The 14,476-nt window shown below is 34.6% G+C and overlaps 1 protein-coding gene across 5 annotated transcripts in view; it reads left to right on the top strand.

The window, feature by feature from the left end:
- Positions 1-14,476, top strand: part of LUZP2 (leucine zipper protein 2) — a 345,602-nt gene that overhangs the window by 137,459 nt on the left and 193,667 nt on the right. For all 5 annotated transcript variants that reach the window (XM_080593094.1, XM_080593097.1, XM_080593093.1 and 2 more), the window contains one exon: positions 12,385-12,431. The gene's annotated coding sequence lies outside the window, so the exon portion shown is untranslated. The remainder of the gene's footprint in view (positions 1-12,384; positions 12,432-14,476) is intronic.

The raw sequence follows: 14,476 nt of genomic DNA, 5'->3' as shown, positions 1-14,476 counted from the left end.
TATCTTATGAAGCTAGAGATCCAGCACTGCTGCAAGTTACTCAACTTCATGAAATCCTGATGTATGCTTCTATGAAAAACTCCGTTAAATTCAAAAAGTTGTGTTTTAAATTAATTTTCAGAGGGTTTCAGGATTTGAAAATTGGGTGTGCTTAATAAATAGTTTCTTTTGAGCTTGCAGGAAGGTATTTGCAAATCTTAATATGGCAACTCATCCTGGGATTCAAAGGTGAAATTTTGAATGGTAGTCAGGTTGGGAGTTCTTAGGTAGGGTCTGATATTAAGCATGATTATTCTGAGAAGAAACACTGAAGGCATAGAGGCAGACTTTCTTCATCCTCCTACTCTCTTAGAGCCTTACAGCTGATGCAGAGGATGTGGTCACAAGGGTCTGTCCTGTCCTTGAGTAGGACAAATGCAGCAGCCCTAGCGCCTGGTCCTTTAAACCAGTCTGGTACTCTGCCTCAGCATCAGGAGGTGGCCGTTTTCGCATTCTTTACGTGCCCCAGACCATTCTGTACATTGCTCATGATGCACATATCTCTCTGCAAAAGTTATCTCAATGTCCTAAAAAGCTTTTGGTAAAATCACTGTAACTGGCTTTAAGGAGGAGAGAGACTTGACTTGATATGAATGGTAGGTTACTTTCCTAGATCAAAACCAATGAAATTGGAAAAAAGACTAAAAAATGTTGTTTACAGCATGGGAAAATTATTTTCTAATAGAACTTGGAGCACAAAGAAAAACTTATTAATAATTTAGAAAGGAGTATTAATGGGCGTTGAAAAAATTGGCTGCAGACAATAGATCATTTGGAAAGAATGGGGAGGCTAACGTGGAAAAACTCATCAGAAACAAATAACTGGCAGATTTAGGGTAGATAAATTTAAGAAAAAGTCTGCACAATAGAGTTAAGTTATAAAGACTTATAATTGCTACATCAAAGTTCCTGCAGGAAAAGTATTTCATTGTTCTTTTAAGAGAGCAGCAAACACCTCAGCTGCTCAACACTCCCCTCTCCCCCCCCACATCCCCCCCCCCCCCCCCCCAAAAAAAAAACACCTACTGAAGTCATTAACTACTTTACAAGAATTATAATGGGAGTACACCTATGTCAAGAAGCATAAGAATAGTACACCAAATAAACTGAAAAATAATTGATTTAACAGAGATGAGGCTTAATACTCATTTAATGAGATGTTTTCTTATCAAAATTCTTTTAAGAGAACTGATTTGTGCAGAATATCAGATGGTAAGGAATTAATTAAAATGGTTTGTATAAGAATGTGGCTGTTAGTAGAATAGGTTAAGAGAAATAAATAAAAGTTTTCAAGTTTGTTTTATTTAGACATAAACTGTAAGCCTCAGAAAGGAAATTAGCTATTATCTGAAATTAACCTGCCTGTCAGAATCCTGAATAGCAGTTATCGAGTTACTCCTATGAAATACCAAAAAAAAAAAAAGGCAACTATATAAAAGTTGTTTTTGTAAATCTGGTATAATATTTTTTTCTAGTTTGTAGCTCTGAGAATATATGCAAAAACAAAGCTCTGAAGCATATCACCTTAGTTCATTTTTGAGACTAAGTATGTTTCTAACTGTATGCTGTAATATCTATATTTTTTTTAATCCTGTTACAGTTTTCAGGCTTGCAAAGACCACATTTCTGTTAACCTGATAGTATAGTTACATGAAAAACATCTGTCAATTATTCAGATGATTTACAATTATTTACTACTTAAAATGAGATTTTTATGCAGCTGACTAGAGACCTATGCCACTTCTAAGGAAGTTATGCAGCAGTGTTTATTCATCACCACCTGCTGATTTGAAAGCAGCAAGAATCACAAATAGAGCTGCTATATGGCTGAAGAATACGAATGCCCAAAAAGGAGAATGGCTAAAGAAAGACAAATATATATATATATATATATGTCACATACACAGTATATCATCAGTAACATGCCAATTGGATTTGAAAGGTATATTGCCAGGCTGTACGAAAACTATAAGCAGTATCACCTTTTATAAAGTTCAAATAAAATTCTATTTTTTCAATCTACGTTTCTATACAGAGCTTACTACCTGAAGACAAAAAGGGCTAAGATTTTGACTATTTAGTTTGAAAATGTTTGTTTTCAGGTGACTGGTCTTCTCCACAGCTTTATGGACTTTTTTTTTTCCATCTCATTTCTTTCTCCAAGTTTTTTGTTATCCATCCCCCAACAAGTAACTTTTAATTTTTCAAAAAGATGTTACTCTTATTATTACCAAGAGAGAGTGGTGATTCTTCATGAGTCTGATAAATGGCATAATCCTGCCAGTTGCTTAGTGTATTTGGCACTTACTCAGCCTTGTCTGCTTCTAGCAAGAGCTGTAGTGCAAGGCAGCCTGAGTACCTGAATCCAACAAGGTATTACTCTGCCTAAGATGGAAAATAGATTTTTAAAAACTAGGAAGTCCAACAAAATGGATGAGTGGTTTCAGAAAGCACTTTTAGGCTGGATGAAAGTATTCAGGGATATCAAACCTAAACTCCAAAGGGTTGTACTCTAAGCCATATTTATTGATGTTCTGCGTATGTTCTTTGCTAAGTTCTAGATCACTCGTCATTATATGGGGATTTCCAAGTTTCAGAAAGTCTAACAGCTCAGGAGATCAAAGAGCTTCCAATGGAGCTTGGTTTATTTTATGTATGCATTGGTATATTTTTCGTTTCCTAAATAAAAATAAATGTACAAATGTTCAATTTTATTGGAGTGGAATTAAATGCTCCTGTAAGTTAGAATAGCACTAAGATAAGGGTTCAGTTGTTTGGTTTATCAGGCATTGTAATTACTCCTAGTATGAGTAATTTAAATAATTGAAGTGGAATGAGTGGTTTGTCTCCAGTTAAATTAAACCCACCACAGTTACCTAAGGTATCTAATCTTATCTTGCTTCAGAACATTTCTGCAATCAGGCTCAGTCAAGCCACCTGAAATTATGGCTGTAAAGGTTTGAGCAAGGTTGGGGAGAAACAATAATGTGTTATTGAATGTGTAATAATAACATAGTATAATTTCTAACTATAGAAATGTGGTTTTAAGACTCTTGTATTCAGCACTGTTCAAGATTCTGCAGCAGGCTGAGTAGTTCACTTTGTGGAAGGATGCCAAGGGTAAGAAGTTGAAGTATTAAAGAGTTTAAAGGTTAGTACAGGGATATTAGAAAGATTTTGGTAAAGGAAGGTATCTTCTCTAGATGATGACAAACACAAAATGGGAAGTTTACTTCCCTAAATCCTATACGTTATGGTTCTTGATCATGTAGTCTGCTATCACATTAACCTTTTGGTGGGCTTCATGTGGTAGCTTACAGTCCTCTGACAGATTGTGTAATTAAAGATAATTATATGCCTGGTTTGTAATCTGGAAAACCTATTCTTTCTGTTAAAATCTGATGGAATGAAGCCCAGTTAAAAAAAACTACAATAGCAAAATCTTGAACTATCTAACAATAAAGGTCATTTAGTATGAGAATATAAAGATCAAAGAAAATATGTGAAAGCTTAATATGGAATAAGTTATCAAATTTCTTATAGGACTGAGTAAACTAAAGGAAACCACGAAGTATTAACTTGCATTTTGCAGATATACAGTACTTTCTGAAGTTATTCCTACTGTTTATAAACCTTTTAATTTTCAGATTTTTTAAAAAGTGTTTTGCACATGAATCTTCAGTAGCTAAAGAAAAGTGATTAACTCAAGGATTGTATAAAAAAATCAAACAATGGTTCTTCATAAGCTAAGACTTGATTTAATACACTGTAGAGGGTAACCATCTAAAATGTCCTGGCTTGGCCTAGATAAATAACAAACATCACTAGGAATGCTCTAATAATGTATTGAGTTAATCTTTGTCACACCTGTTCTGTTACAGATAAAAGTCAACAGCCAAGAAGGTCTCCTTACAGTATGAATTGATAATAATTCTTTGTTTACCATTTCTAACATATAACCTCCCTTTGTGGCTTCTTAATTCTATATTGGACAACACTCCATATTAATGTATTGCTTCATACTTCAATTTGACTTATATTGATAATGGGCTCACCTTCTGGAGAGTCAAAAAAAAAAAAAAAAAAACACAACCCAACAGCCTATTGTGATGGCAACCTAGCTGTAAATCTGCTAGTTTGGAAAGGGACACGAGGATTGTGGTGTTTAATTTGAAGGCTATAGCAACATGATATTAATATGAAGGCTATAGCAACATACTTCATCCTTATCCTCCAAGAGTCTCAGTCCACTAATTCCTTAACTGTGGCTTAAAAAAAAAAAAAATCTTGCTATACCTTTCATCATAGACAAGTACAAGTCTGAAGAGTAAGCAGAAATGTGTCTAAATTAATATGTAGATCATGTGTTCTCCTATTTGTAGAACAACAACAAAGCTGTTTACCTTGTTATTGTTTTTTCTCCTTTCCTTAATTTAATTTTCCTATTTAAGTCATTTACTGTAGGTCAACCTTCTGCTGGGTACCTTGGCTACAAGCAATAGTCAAGATAATCTCTCGGTCACTTACTTAAAACTATGAAAAGATATGCTGCTTTAAGTGCAGAGAGGTTTGTCTTCTGAGAGACTCGGAATATAACCTCGTAAAGATAGAGCGTTAGAACTACCAGAGAAATGCTTTGGATTTGGTGGTGTATGTTTTCAGTGAAACTAACGTTGAAAATTGAATATAACTACAAATTTAATTGAAAATACAGGAAAAGATAGTTCTAAATACATAATTTCATAGTCGTATCTCACGTTTAATGTGTGCAGAATCTGAAATGTGTCTTTAAGCAGAACTTTAGGAAGCTCACTATCAGTGGGCTGAGCAATGTATTATCACCTACGAGGTACTGTATGAATGTGCTCAGTCTTCATGCCAGACAAAGGGAGCTTAAACAATTCAAGTGCCATTAGAGGGTAGCGTTCTGTATCATGGTAGGTACTGTAGGTCAAGGTATTGTTTTACTTCGCTTAGGCCACAATGAAGACTTGCTTTTCCTAGCGAATTACACTGTAAAGTGCTTTTTCTGCAGGTCTTTATTGAAATGCAAGTGTGGACCACATCAGCCTACCTCATGCAGAGTTCAAATAAATGACTTTTCCACAGAACCTACTGTGGTTAAAAAACGGAATTGGAAAACTGCATAGTTACATAGATAGAAACCATTTTGCACGCTGTTCTTCAATGTCGACCTTTGCATGAGCTCATTGTGACCCAGTTTTGCTACGATAAAAAAAATCATATCCCTTCTCCAACCTTCTAACCAGTGGTAATAAAACTAGAATAGTTGTTAGACATACAGGCTGTTGCAAGAATTGATGTTCCTTGAGAGAAAGCAATGATCCACCCAGCAATAAGGTGACTGTTTGGAGCTTTTCTTTTAGATGTGTGCCCTGATATGGTCCCTTGTGTCATTATTGGTTTCTCCAGCGTAGCTTTCCATCTTAATGCTGGTCTATTTTCCTTTTACTTTCCCTAATAGAAAACTAGGTTAAGGAGGAAATATGGGAGTAGACAGAGGATCTGTTGCGATGATAGGTGTTGTGTGCTTGTGTTACTCTTAAGGGATTCACGTGTGAATATTTTTTCCAGATTTTAGAATATCTATAAGGACAGTGCATGAATGAGCGTTGACTTTTAATTATGAATGGAAATAATAAAGCAAAAAGTTTGTTCCTGTAAATAGAAAATATATCTGTCTTGAAGAAAATAACAGAATGATCTATATATCTATCTAGTTGGTTACACAGGGTTTTAGTGTTACAGTCATTTTAACATCCATTTAAGCATGGAAATTTCAATAAGATTTTGGAGATGTCTGAACTCTGTCTTGAGGTATCTTGCCTACACCTCTTGTTTAAACTTTTCCAAAATGACCATGCATGAGATGGTTTTTTCACACTTGTGAGTGCATTTCCCTTCTGCCCTGCAGCAGTCTTCATGTGGCAGAAGAGGGCTCGTTTGCCTTTTTCAGTATGTTCCTCCCTATCAGTCTTTTAGGTTTTTCAGTTATCTTAAAAACAGGCTTATTCACTCTTCTTTTAAAATGATTACTTTGCAGTTTTAACAGCTTTTGTATTTATGTGAACATAATTTTACATCCTGTTTCATCTAAAGAAAGTGTGGACTATGTTTTGGAAGCATGTTCAAACCTCTTACCTTATCACTTTGGTTGCAAGGTGAGCTAGAGAAAGAAACAGAGCTTAAGGATTGCAGCTTGATCTGGACTGGGCCAAAATATATAAATTGAATCAAAGTCTAATTGATAAGACATCTTGGGTGACATATGGTACATCCTAGGCTTGACTAGGTTCTTAACAATGATAAAATGGTGCATTTTATGAAATGTAGAAATGACATGAAAAAGTAATCTTAGATGCCACAGCTCTGAAATGTAGTTTTTGTTGGTTTGTATTGTTTAAAGATGAAGAAATTGTTGTAAGGTAATTAATTAGAAATACTATGACTTTGGTTTTGATTTGAAAGTCAGGAATGCTGGAGTAAATGAGAAAAAACAAGTTTTTTGAGCATTATTTTCTCTTGGTGCCATCAAAACTTAGATTTATGTGAAGTTTTTTTTTTTTTTTTTACATTTGGGGTGTTGCATTAGTTTGTTCTATTTTGGCTCCTACAGTGCACCTTTTGAGTATAAATGCTTTGCAGAATGGCAAATGACGACAGGAATTGTGAAACCTAAACAGCACAAATGGATTACTGTTATTCCTTAGTTCTTGACTAAGATAAGGCATTTTTTTAATCAATCTTAGGTGAAAACTGTTTGAGAATCGTAAAGGTATCAGGATTTATATTTTCCTAGCCTTTCAAAAACTATTTAATCACTCTAATAATTACCTACTTTGTTTTTGGTGACTACCTAAAGGTCTATTGCAATATCTGTGTAGGACTGCATCATGCTCTAGCTGAAATGTAACAAGCGAAACAGGGTATCATCTATCAACTTTCTAGACAGATGTTTAAGGCTCACTGAAGACATGGAAATATGTTAAACCTCTTTTATCAACTTGATTAATTCAATTAAACATTTGCATTCACTGAGTAATATCTTTTTTTGGGGGTGGGGATTGATACTGAATATAAACTTGTTAGTCATTCTCTAGATTGTCAGGACTTCATTTTTGTTTTTAACTAAGGTGCATTAACTCATACACTGTCATTAATGAGATTGCAGCTTGATAGCTGATTCTTCTTTCATATAGATTAAGGGTTGGAAACCAGAATTAGACTCAAAGCTTTGTAACCTAGTACTGTATTAAAAAGCCAAAATAAAACCCAAACAAACCCTTCTCGATATCTATTCAAATGTGAACAGTAACACTCATGAAAGAATTGAAGTCCCAAGTTATTTTGGGTTGGTTTAAGTAAAATGGTTTTTTTTGGGGCGTTGGTTTAAGTAAATGTTTTTCTGCAGTGTTTTTTGTTTTTTTCTTTGGAAAATGTAAACTAAATAAAAAGCTTTCTAAAATAATTTTTAGACTACTTATTCCCCCCCCCCCCCCAAGCCTACATCTTTTTTTTTGTTGGTGTTGAATAATTCAGTGGAAAATTACTAAACGGTCTCAATAATGCTAATTGAAATTAAAAGGTAGTGACACCGTAATTAATCAAGTGTTCAACTTGTTTTTGTATTAGTACTTTTAAAATATGCCTGGTATTTTTAAGTAGATGTCTAATTCAATATACCTACAGGTTTTAATTTGAAACTATAAATGAGTAAAGAAAAAGAATTCCTGTGTTACGAAACCTTTTAGGTCAGATTCTGAGAAAACAGTGATTTAGCTGAATTCAGTGGAACCATTAAGGTTTTCGTGAGCTCAGTATCTTTGTTCTGAGCTTATATTTTCGTTGTCTTTTTCAGTTTTCACTGTAGATAGGATCACAGATGGCTACAGAGAAGTACAGATGCTGTTTTCCTACTGTGGTTTCCAGTACTGCACAGGGAGGCAAATGCAATGACTTAATATCCAATTTTTTTCAGGTAGATCGAACAAAAATGTCCCTGTCATACTCGTTTGGTCTGCTTGACTGATTCTTTATGCTGTTCATTACCATACATTTGTATGGACTGTGTAAGTTTTAGATGATGAATGATATGTGCATTAAATGTATGTACAATTAGTACAATAAATATATTTAATGATGTGATAGTCTGATATGACTGCTTCAGATGGCTTTTACTTTGTGTTGAAAAAATGGTGCAATTGTTCTGTTATAATGCAGAGACCTGCAAGAGTTTCTAACTATGCAATTATAATATTAGTGTGACAATCTTGCTGTTGATGTAATGCAGCAATTTTCTCTGAATTCCCATTAATTCTATATTTATGGCATATTGATACGATCTTGATAATATAATTCTAATGCATGTCATATCTAATAAAGGTTGATTTAGAGCTGCACTTTTCTTAGCTTTTCAAGAACTATTTATTTCATAGGATATAACAGAAAACAGTTGGAAATATTAAGAATTTCCCTTTATTTTTTTCAAGGAAATCCAGTTATGTGCTAGAGCCTTACACTACTTCTGCTTTATTGTGAAAAGCTATGCAGACTTGCTAAGGAGAGGGTATGGAAAGGCGCCTGTGTATATCGCTGGTACAAATGAGATCATGCAGCATGTTCTAGTACAACTCTGAAGATAACGTGGAACATTGTCCTCTGCTCACAGTCTCTTACGGTATCCTCTTTTGGCCATAAAAGCGCTGTAACTACTTGTTTATTGTGAAACAATAGAGTAAAGCAAGCAAAATATAGAACAAACTGGAAAGCATATTTATGAGCACCATAAATAGCTATAACAGTTGCAGGTTGACACAATAAAGGTACTGTTTATGCATTTTTTCTACACTAACAGTAATTATACTGCACATTATCTAAATCTCCAGTTATACTTTCTGTTGAGATTACTCATGATGGTATGTAGCACGAAGTCATAAATACTTAGTGTAACATGGGATTCCTGTTGAAGAGTTTATCAGTCGTAGCTTCTCTGTGATTCCCTCCCCCCTGCCCCAAAAATGACTCAAGTTATTTCACACCATAGGTTCCTAAAAGGTCAACGGTGCTCTAATTATATATTAATTTATCAAAAATGCTTAAGTACTGCAGGCATATGTGTCTCAGTAGCGTGGATATCAACTCTGATATTTGGATCGTTGGGATATTTGTCAAATCCAACACTGAAATAGCCTATTGACTTAGTTGTAATAATTCTCTTGGCTCACGTTCAATCTCATTAGAACCGTAGAAGGCCAAATGCTTTACAATAATTGGATTTAATTTCTTTCTAAACACTTTTTTATTTATTTATTTATAACTGGCGGCGAGTTAGGATTCAAATACAGTACTGGGAGAGGAGATCTGTCGTATAAGTATGGGTGCCCGCCAGCCTTTAATGTTTTAAATTAAGAGGGGAAACAGCAAGCACGTTTGAAATGACTAAAAATATTTTGAGAAAAAATATTGGTTTAGCTTTTTTAGTGTTCTTTATTCAGTGCCTTAATTTCTGAAAGAAAACTTTGTGATGCCGTAATGAATTGATGATAAACTACTTGATGGTCCACTGAACTGATGGTAAGTATGATATATTCAGCTTAAGAAGAGAATTCTTAAAAACAAACAAACAAAAAAAACCAACACGTTTCTTACATTGTAAAAACTGTTCTGTTCTCACACAAGGTCAGACCAAATATGCATTAGAGAAGTCCTCTTGAACTCAGACTTGAAAAATAATAAAATTTAAAAAAAAAAAATTTGAAAAAAAATTAACAAGTTCTTACAGCAAGTTTTAGCATGCTTCTGACATATGTTGAACCTTACACCCAGAGTAAGTCCATCCATTGTGGAAGAAGTAGGAATGATTCCTGAACCTTTCAGGGCTACTCAGATGTGACTGAAACTTGTTATTGGCTTATTTTGCTGAAAATACTATTAAGCTATTGTTGCCTAGCCTTTTCAGCTTTTAACCCAATTAGTCTCACAAATGGAAAAAAATCTTTTTTTGAGAATTGATTTTAATTTTCTCTGGGAGGATTACCAGTATCTTTTGTTTTACAGAAGTCAGACTTAAGCAACTTAACATTACGTATTAAGCAAGGTATTATTTCAGATTTAAACAATAAATAATTCTTTAACTGCTTGTGTTTGAATTGTCGTATTGCCTTTGTATGCACGTATTCTTTCTACCTTCGGCGTATAATGCATGTTGACTTCAACTGCATTCAATTTTGGTATGAGATGGCAGATTTGCCCCAAGGTATCTAGTGGATATAAGCAAACCCCATCTCTGAGATGCTGAAAAAAAAAAAAGTAAGTTCTGAAGCAAACAACTGCTGCCTTGAAACACTGTTTCTGAAGATGTCTTAACTCGTTTTTTTCTGATATTGGTGAACCTGGTAGATTTTGTGATTTAGATTTCAACTAGTCTAGTAATAAAATGAGAAGGCTTGGTGAAACCTTGGACTTGGTGTGCTTGATAATATGTTGTCTGAGTAACACAAGTGACAGCATCTCCATGTTATAGGGATAACCTGTTTTAGGTATGTGAGGGGCTGTTATAACAGCTTCTGCTTCACAGACTTCCAAACACACACACACACAAAAAACTTTTAGTTTTTCTTAATACTAAATAGTGCACTACAGGTTATTTGTATATGTTGAGGGCTCATCTAGTTCTTAAACTTGTACAACTTACACATCAAGAAGTAAAGAAGACTGGATTTTCCTATTACTGTTTTCTTTCAATTCCTCCCTTCTCTCTAGCACATGTAAACTGTAAACTTATAGTGAAGTGATTCAGCACTGCTGACTCAGTGGTCAAGAAAGAGAAGTCGAGAAATTCCTTACTAAGTTGGCTTTGCTCTTGTTTCCTACCTTCTGAAATCCTAGAACTTTTGGCCATAAGTAGTGGTTGGATCAAGTCTTGCTGTCACTTCCAGAATTACTGCAGTTGTAATATTACATAAAATGTAGGCTTTCCATGTGTAATAAAGCTAGGCAGCCAAGGTATGTTAAGTATGTAATATATAATCAGTGCTGTTTTGGACAGTGGATAAAGAAGTTTAACAGAATGAAATCAAAAACTTTTTTCAATAATCACACGCCTGTGAAATTGCTTGTTTCTCTGCATTTCAACAGCAGACCCCAGTGGGCTGCATGGATTTGCTAAAGGTGCATGGGATAACTTGAGCTGAAAATCTAGCCTGCTCAAAGCAAGGGTAATTATGAAGTTAAATGTATTTATTTTATTATTTTAATGAACTTCTGAATCGACTGGTTCTTAGCTAACAGCGAGGAGCTACCTTGAAAATATTTTAGAAGTTTAAATGACCTTCAAAATGACTTTGGCAGCAGCCATTTCTGAACTCTGAAATTTAAGCTATTATTCCAACAGTGATAGTCAGGGCATTTTTCTTTTTTGGTACTAAAGTTAGGCACACTTCTTGGGCAGTTGCATCTTTCGTTTAGCTGAATACAGATGAAGTTTCAATGAATTCTGAGTTCATATTTCTAACTTGCTATTTTTTTATAGGATGGTATTTAAGCTTCTTACTGGAAAATTAAATTTAATACTTAAAAAAAAAACGTGATGACATATCAGGCTTCCTCTAAAGATGCTTGTGCAAGTCTCATGAATTAGTTTTGATTCTGAATACTTACTATTCCATGTGTATGCTTGTAAGAGTAATAATAAATATCCTGTCTCACCTGAAACACATACTTTTACATGCAATTGAAGGTGGTCTTAAAGAAGAAACTGGTGGAAACTTGCCCATGTTTTACCCACTTTTGTCACTCATGTGCCTTCCTTTCCCATGCAGACAACTCACGAGGCACCATTCAGAACAAGGGGATTCCTACAGTATTTATGAAAGCATGTGTTGAAATTTTAGCTGTGAGTCAGTCACTCCAAACCTATTATCTCACAAAGTCATTTTTGCTAATATGTCAGGTCTCAGTCACAAGAGCATTAATACAATTAATGCATGCAGTTGATGTATGTGTTTATGCTGCTTGTGTTTATGCAAGTGGATATGAAATACTGGGCCCAAGTACTTTCCAATATTTCACCTAAGACCTTTACCTTTCTGTTTTGGTAAGAACAGTTTGCTCTTCAGCATCTTAGCACACGTACTGAGAGTTCAGTTAAATCAAGGAGTATTTCCAAAGGCAGAAACTCAGTCTACTAGGTAAGGGAAGAATGAGAAGGTGGAGTCGGAAAAACAGGATAAAAAGTTGTAAAAATAAGATTGTCTTATTACTATTATTATTCAAGTGTTTTAGACTGGTTTGCATTTACTGGCTCCTACTCTTCCGTCTTTACAGGAGGAGGAGTTCTTACAAGCAAGATTCTGGATCGCTAATCTACAAAGGTCAGTGCTCCTGAGATATTTTTCAAAAACATACAAAATGTACCTGATTTAGGAACTACTAACATAAGGGGCAGAGAGAGAGACAAACTCCCGTTGGTGATGTTAACCAACCTTCTAATAAGGCTGTGCGTGCGGCAGTGTAACATAAAGAGGAGACAGTTGCTTTCTCAGTTGTCAGCAAAGAAGAGAAACTGGCTCCTGTAGGTCTTGTCCCTTCTGCTCCTGCTTAACAAGTATTACCGTCTCAGAATTACACTGGTAGCTATTTTGCATCCCTGAGGTCTGCGATATGTCCATTACCTAGCTCATAACAACTACCCTTAAGTATTGTTGCCTGCTTTTCTATTTCCTGTTATTTAAATTTCCTGTTATTTAACTTGCCATTTATCAGACTTCAAAGATTGTTATTACTTGGGAACTCAGTGTCTAGTATTTATCCAACATATTGCAGTTCTATGTCTTACTATAAAAGTATATCAAGTTACTGTTCTAGTTATCTATAATGATGCTACAGTTCAACAAAAATAGATGTGTGTGTGCATTCATGTATCTATGTTTGTATACAAACATAAAATAAAATCTGGCATTCTCTGCACTGCAGTAGTGATATAGCATCTAAATCATAATAGAGTCTGCTTAATAGAGTACTGGCCATGATAGTGGGATGATTGAGCTCTGCCCGAAGCTTTGCTTCAGTTCATAGTCTTTCACTAATAATAATGATCCTAAAAGCATACTGAAATTAAATGTATTATATTTTCCGAAGTGTCGTGCCTTTATTCTTCTGAAAATATTTGGTGTAAAGTCTTGTGAAGACTTCCACATTGACAATTTTGTTGTTGTACAACAAGATATGTTAATGGGCTGCTTCATTAAGTGCATTTATAGAAATTTCTATCAGCACATATGCATTCAAGATAACTGAATATCACATATGCCATTACTTCATGATTCTTTCTTTTTTCTTACTGCTATTTCCAAAGAATGAAAGTAAAATTGGAACCCCTGCTAAAATAGTTACTTTGTTTAAAAGAAAAAAAAAAAAGGCATAAGTGAATGTTTTTCTGTTCTGGCAAACGTAAGCGTGTACTATATTATTCAAAGGAAGAGAGAAGATTTCTCTCCCTTAAACAGGTTACGATCTTCCCATATTATCAGTGTATTTAGCCAAACTTGCAAGAGTCTGTGTGATGACTACTTGGCACTTCTAAGGAAATGTATAATTTTTCAGTTTCGTAATAATTGTCCCATTGTTTTATTCTTTTATATATTTAATGTGTAGGTATTCGTACAAGAACATATATAATCACCTTAATTCTTCTTGCTATTCTAGGAGAGTGATTATATATTCAATAAGACTGTCAATAAATTTAACCAAAAAGGGGAAAAATTTAATTGTGAGAGAAAATAAAATATTTTTAAATTGTGTGTGTAATGTTTTTATATGGAAAGTTTCTATCAAAGCTCTTTGAAGTTTGTTATGTGTCAATGTGATTTCCCACCTTTAAGTATGCATAGCACCAAACAAATAGACTTTGTAAAGCCAAGAAATTCTACAGTTCTCATTTTTTATATAAATGATTATTTTCTTAAGGTGTACCTCATGCTGTTAAGATAGATCTCCTCTAGAAAAAATAACAACAACAAAATCTCTGAAGCTCAGGATCTGGGTTATTTAGTTGTACTGGAGGGCTAAAAGGTTGTCTTTTTATGCGTCTTCAGGTGAACAGCTTGAGCACAATCAAGTCTGACAACAGTAGCATTTAAGATTAAGTGTCTTGTCCTTAATTGTAGAAGAAGTTTGCCTCTAAAACTCCAGCTTTTCTTATATCCTACCTCCATTCACCACTGAGCATTTCCCTTAAGAGTAATACAACTTCATCTGAGCATATTAGGGTTGCAGTTGCTGTAATCCTGGGTTAGCTGCTGCTGCGATTTAATAGTCTGGTTGTGTACAGGCTGTGCCTAAGCGGACTGAGATTCCCCATTCCCATATCATGACCTCAGATGGGAAAATTTGCTGGAAATACCTTCACACTGAGTCT

Source organism: Anser brachyrhynchus, assembly GCF_964034855.1.
Source record: "Anser brachyrhynchus genome assembly, chromosome: 5".
NCBI lineage: Eukaryota > Metazoa > Chordata > Aves > Anseriformes > Anatidae > Anser > Anser brachyrhynchus.
Note: the sequence above shows the minus strand (reverse complement) of the source record. Positions and strands in the feature narration are given on the sequence as shown.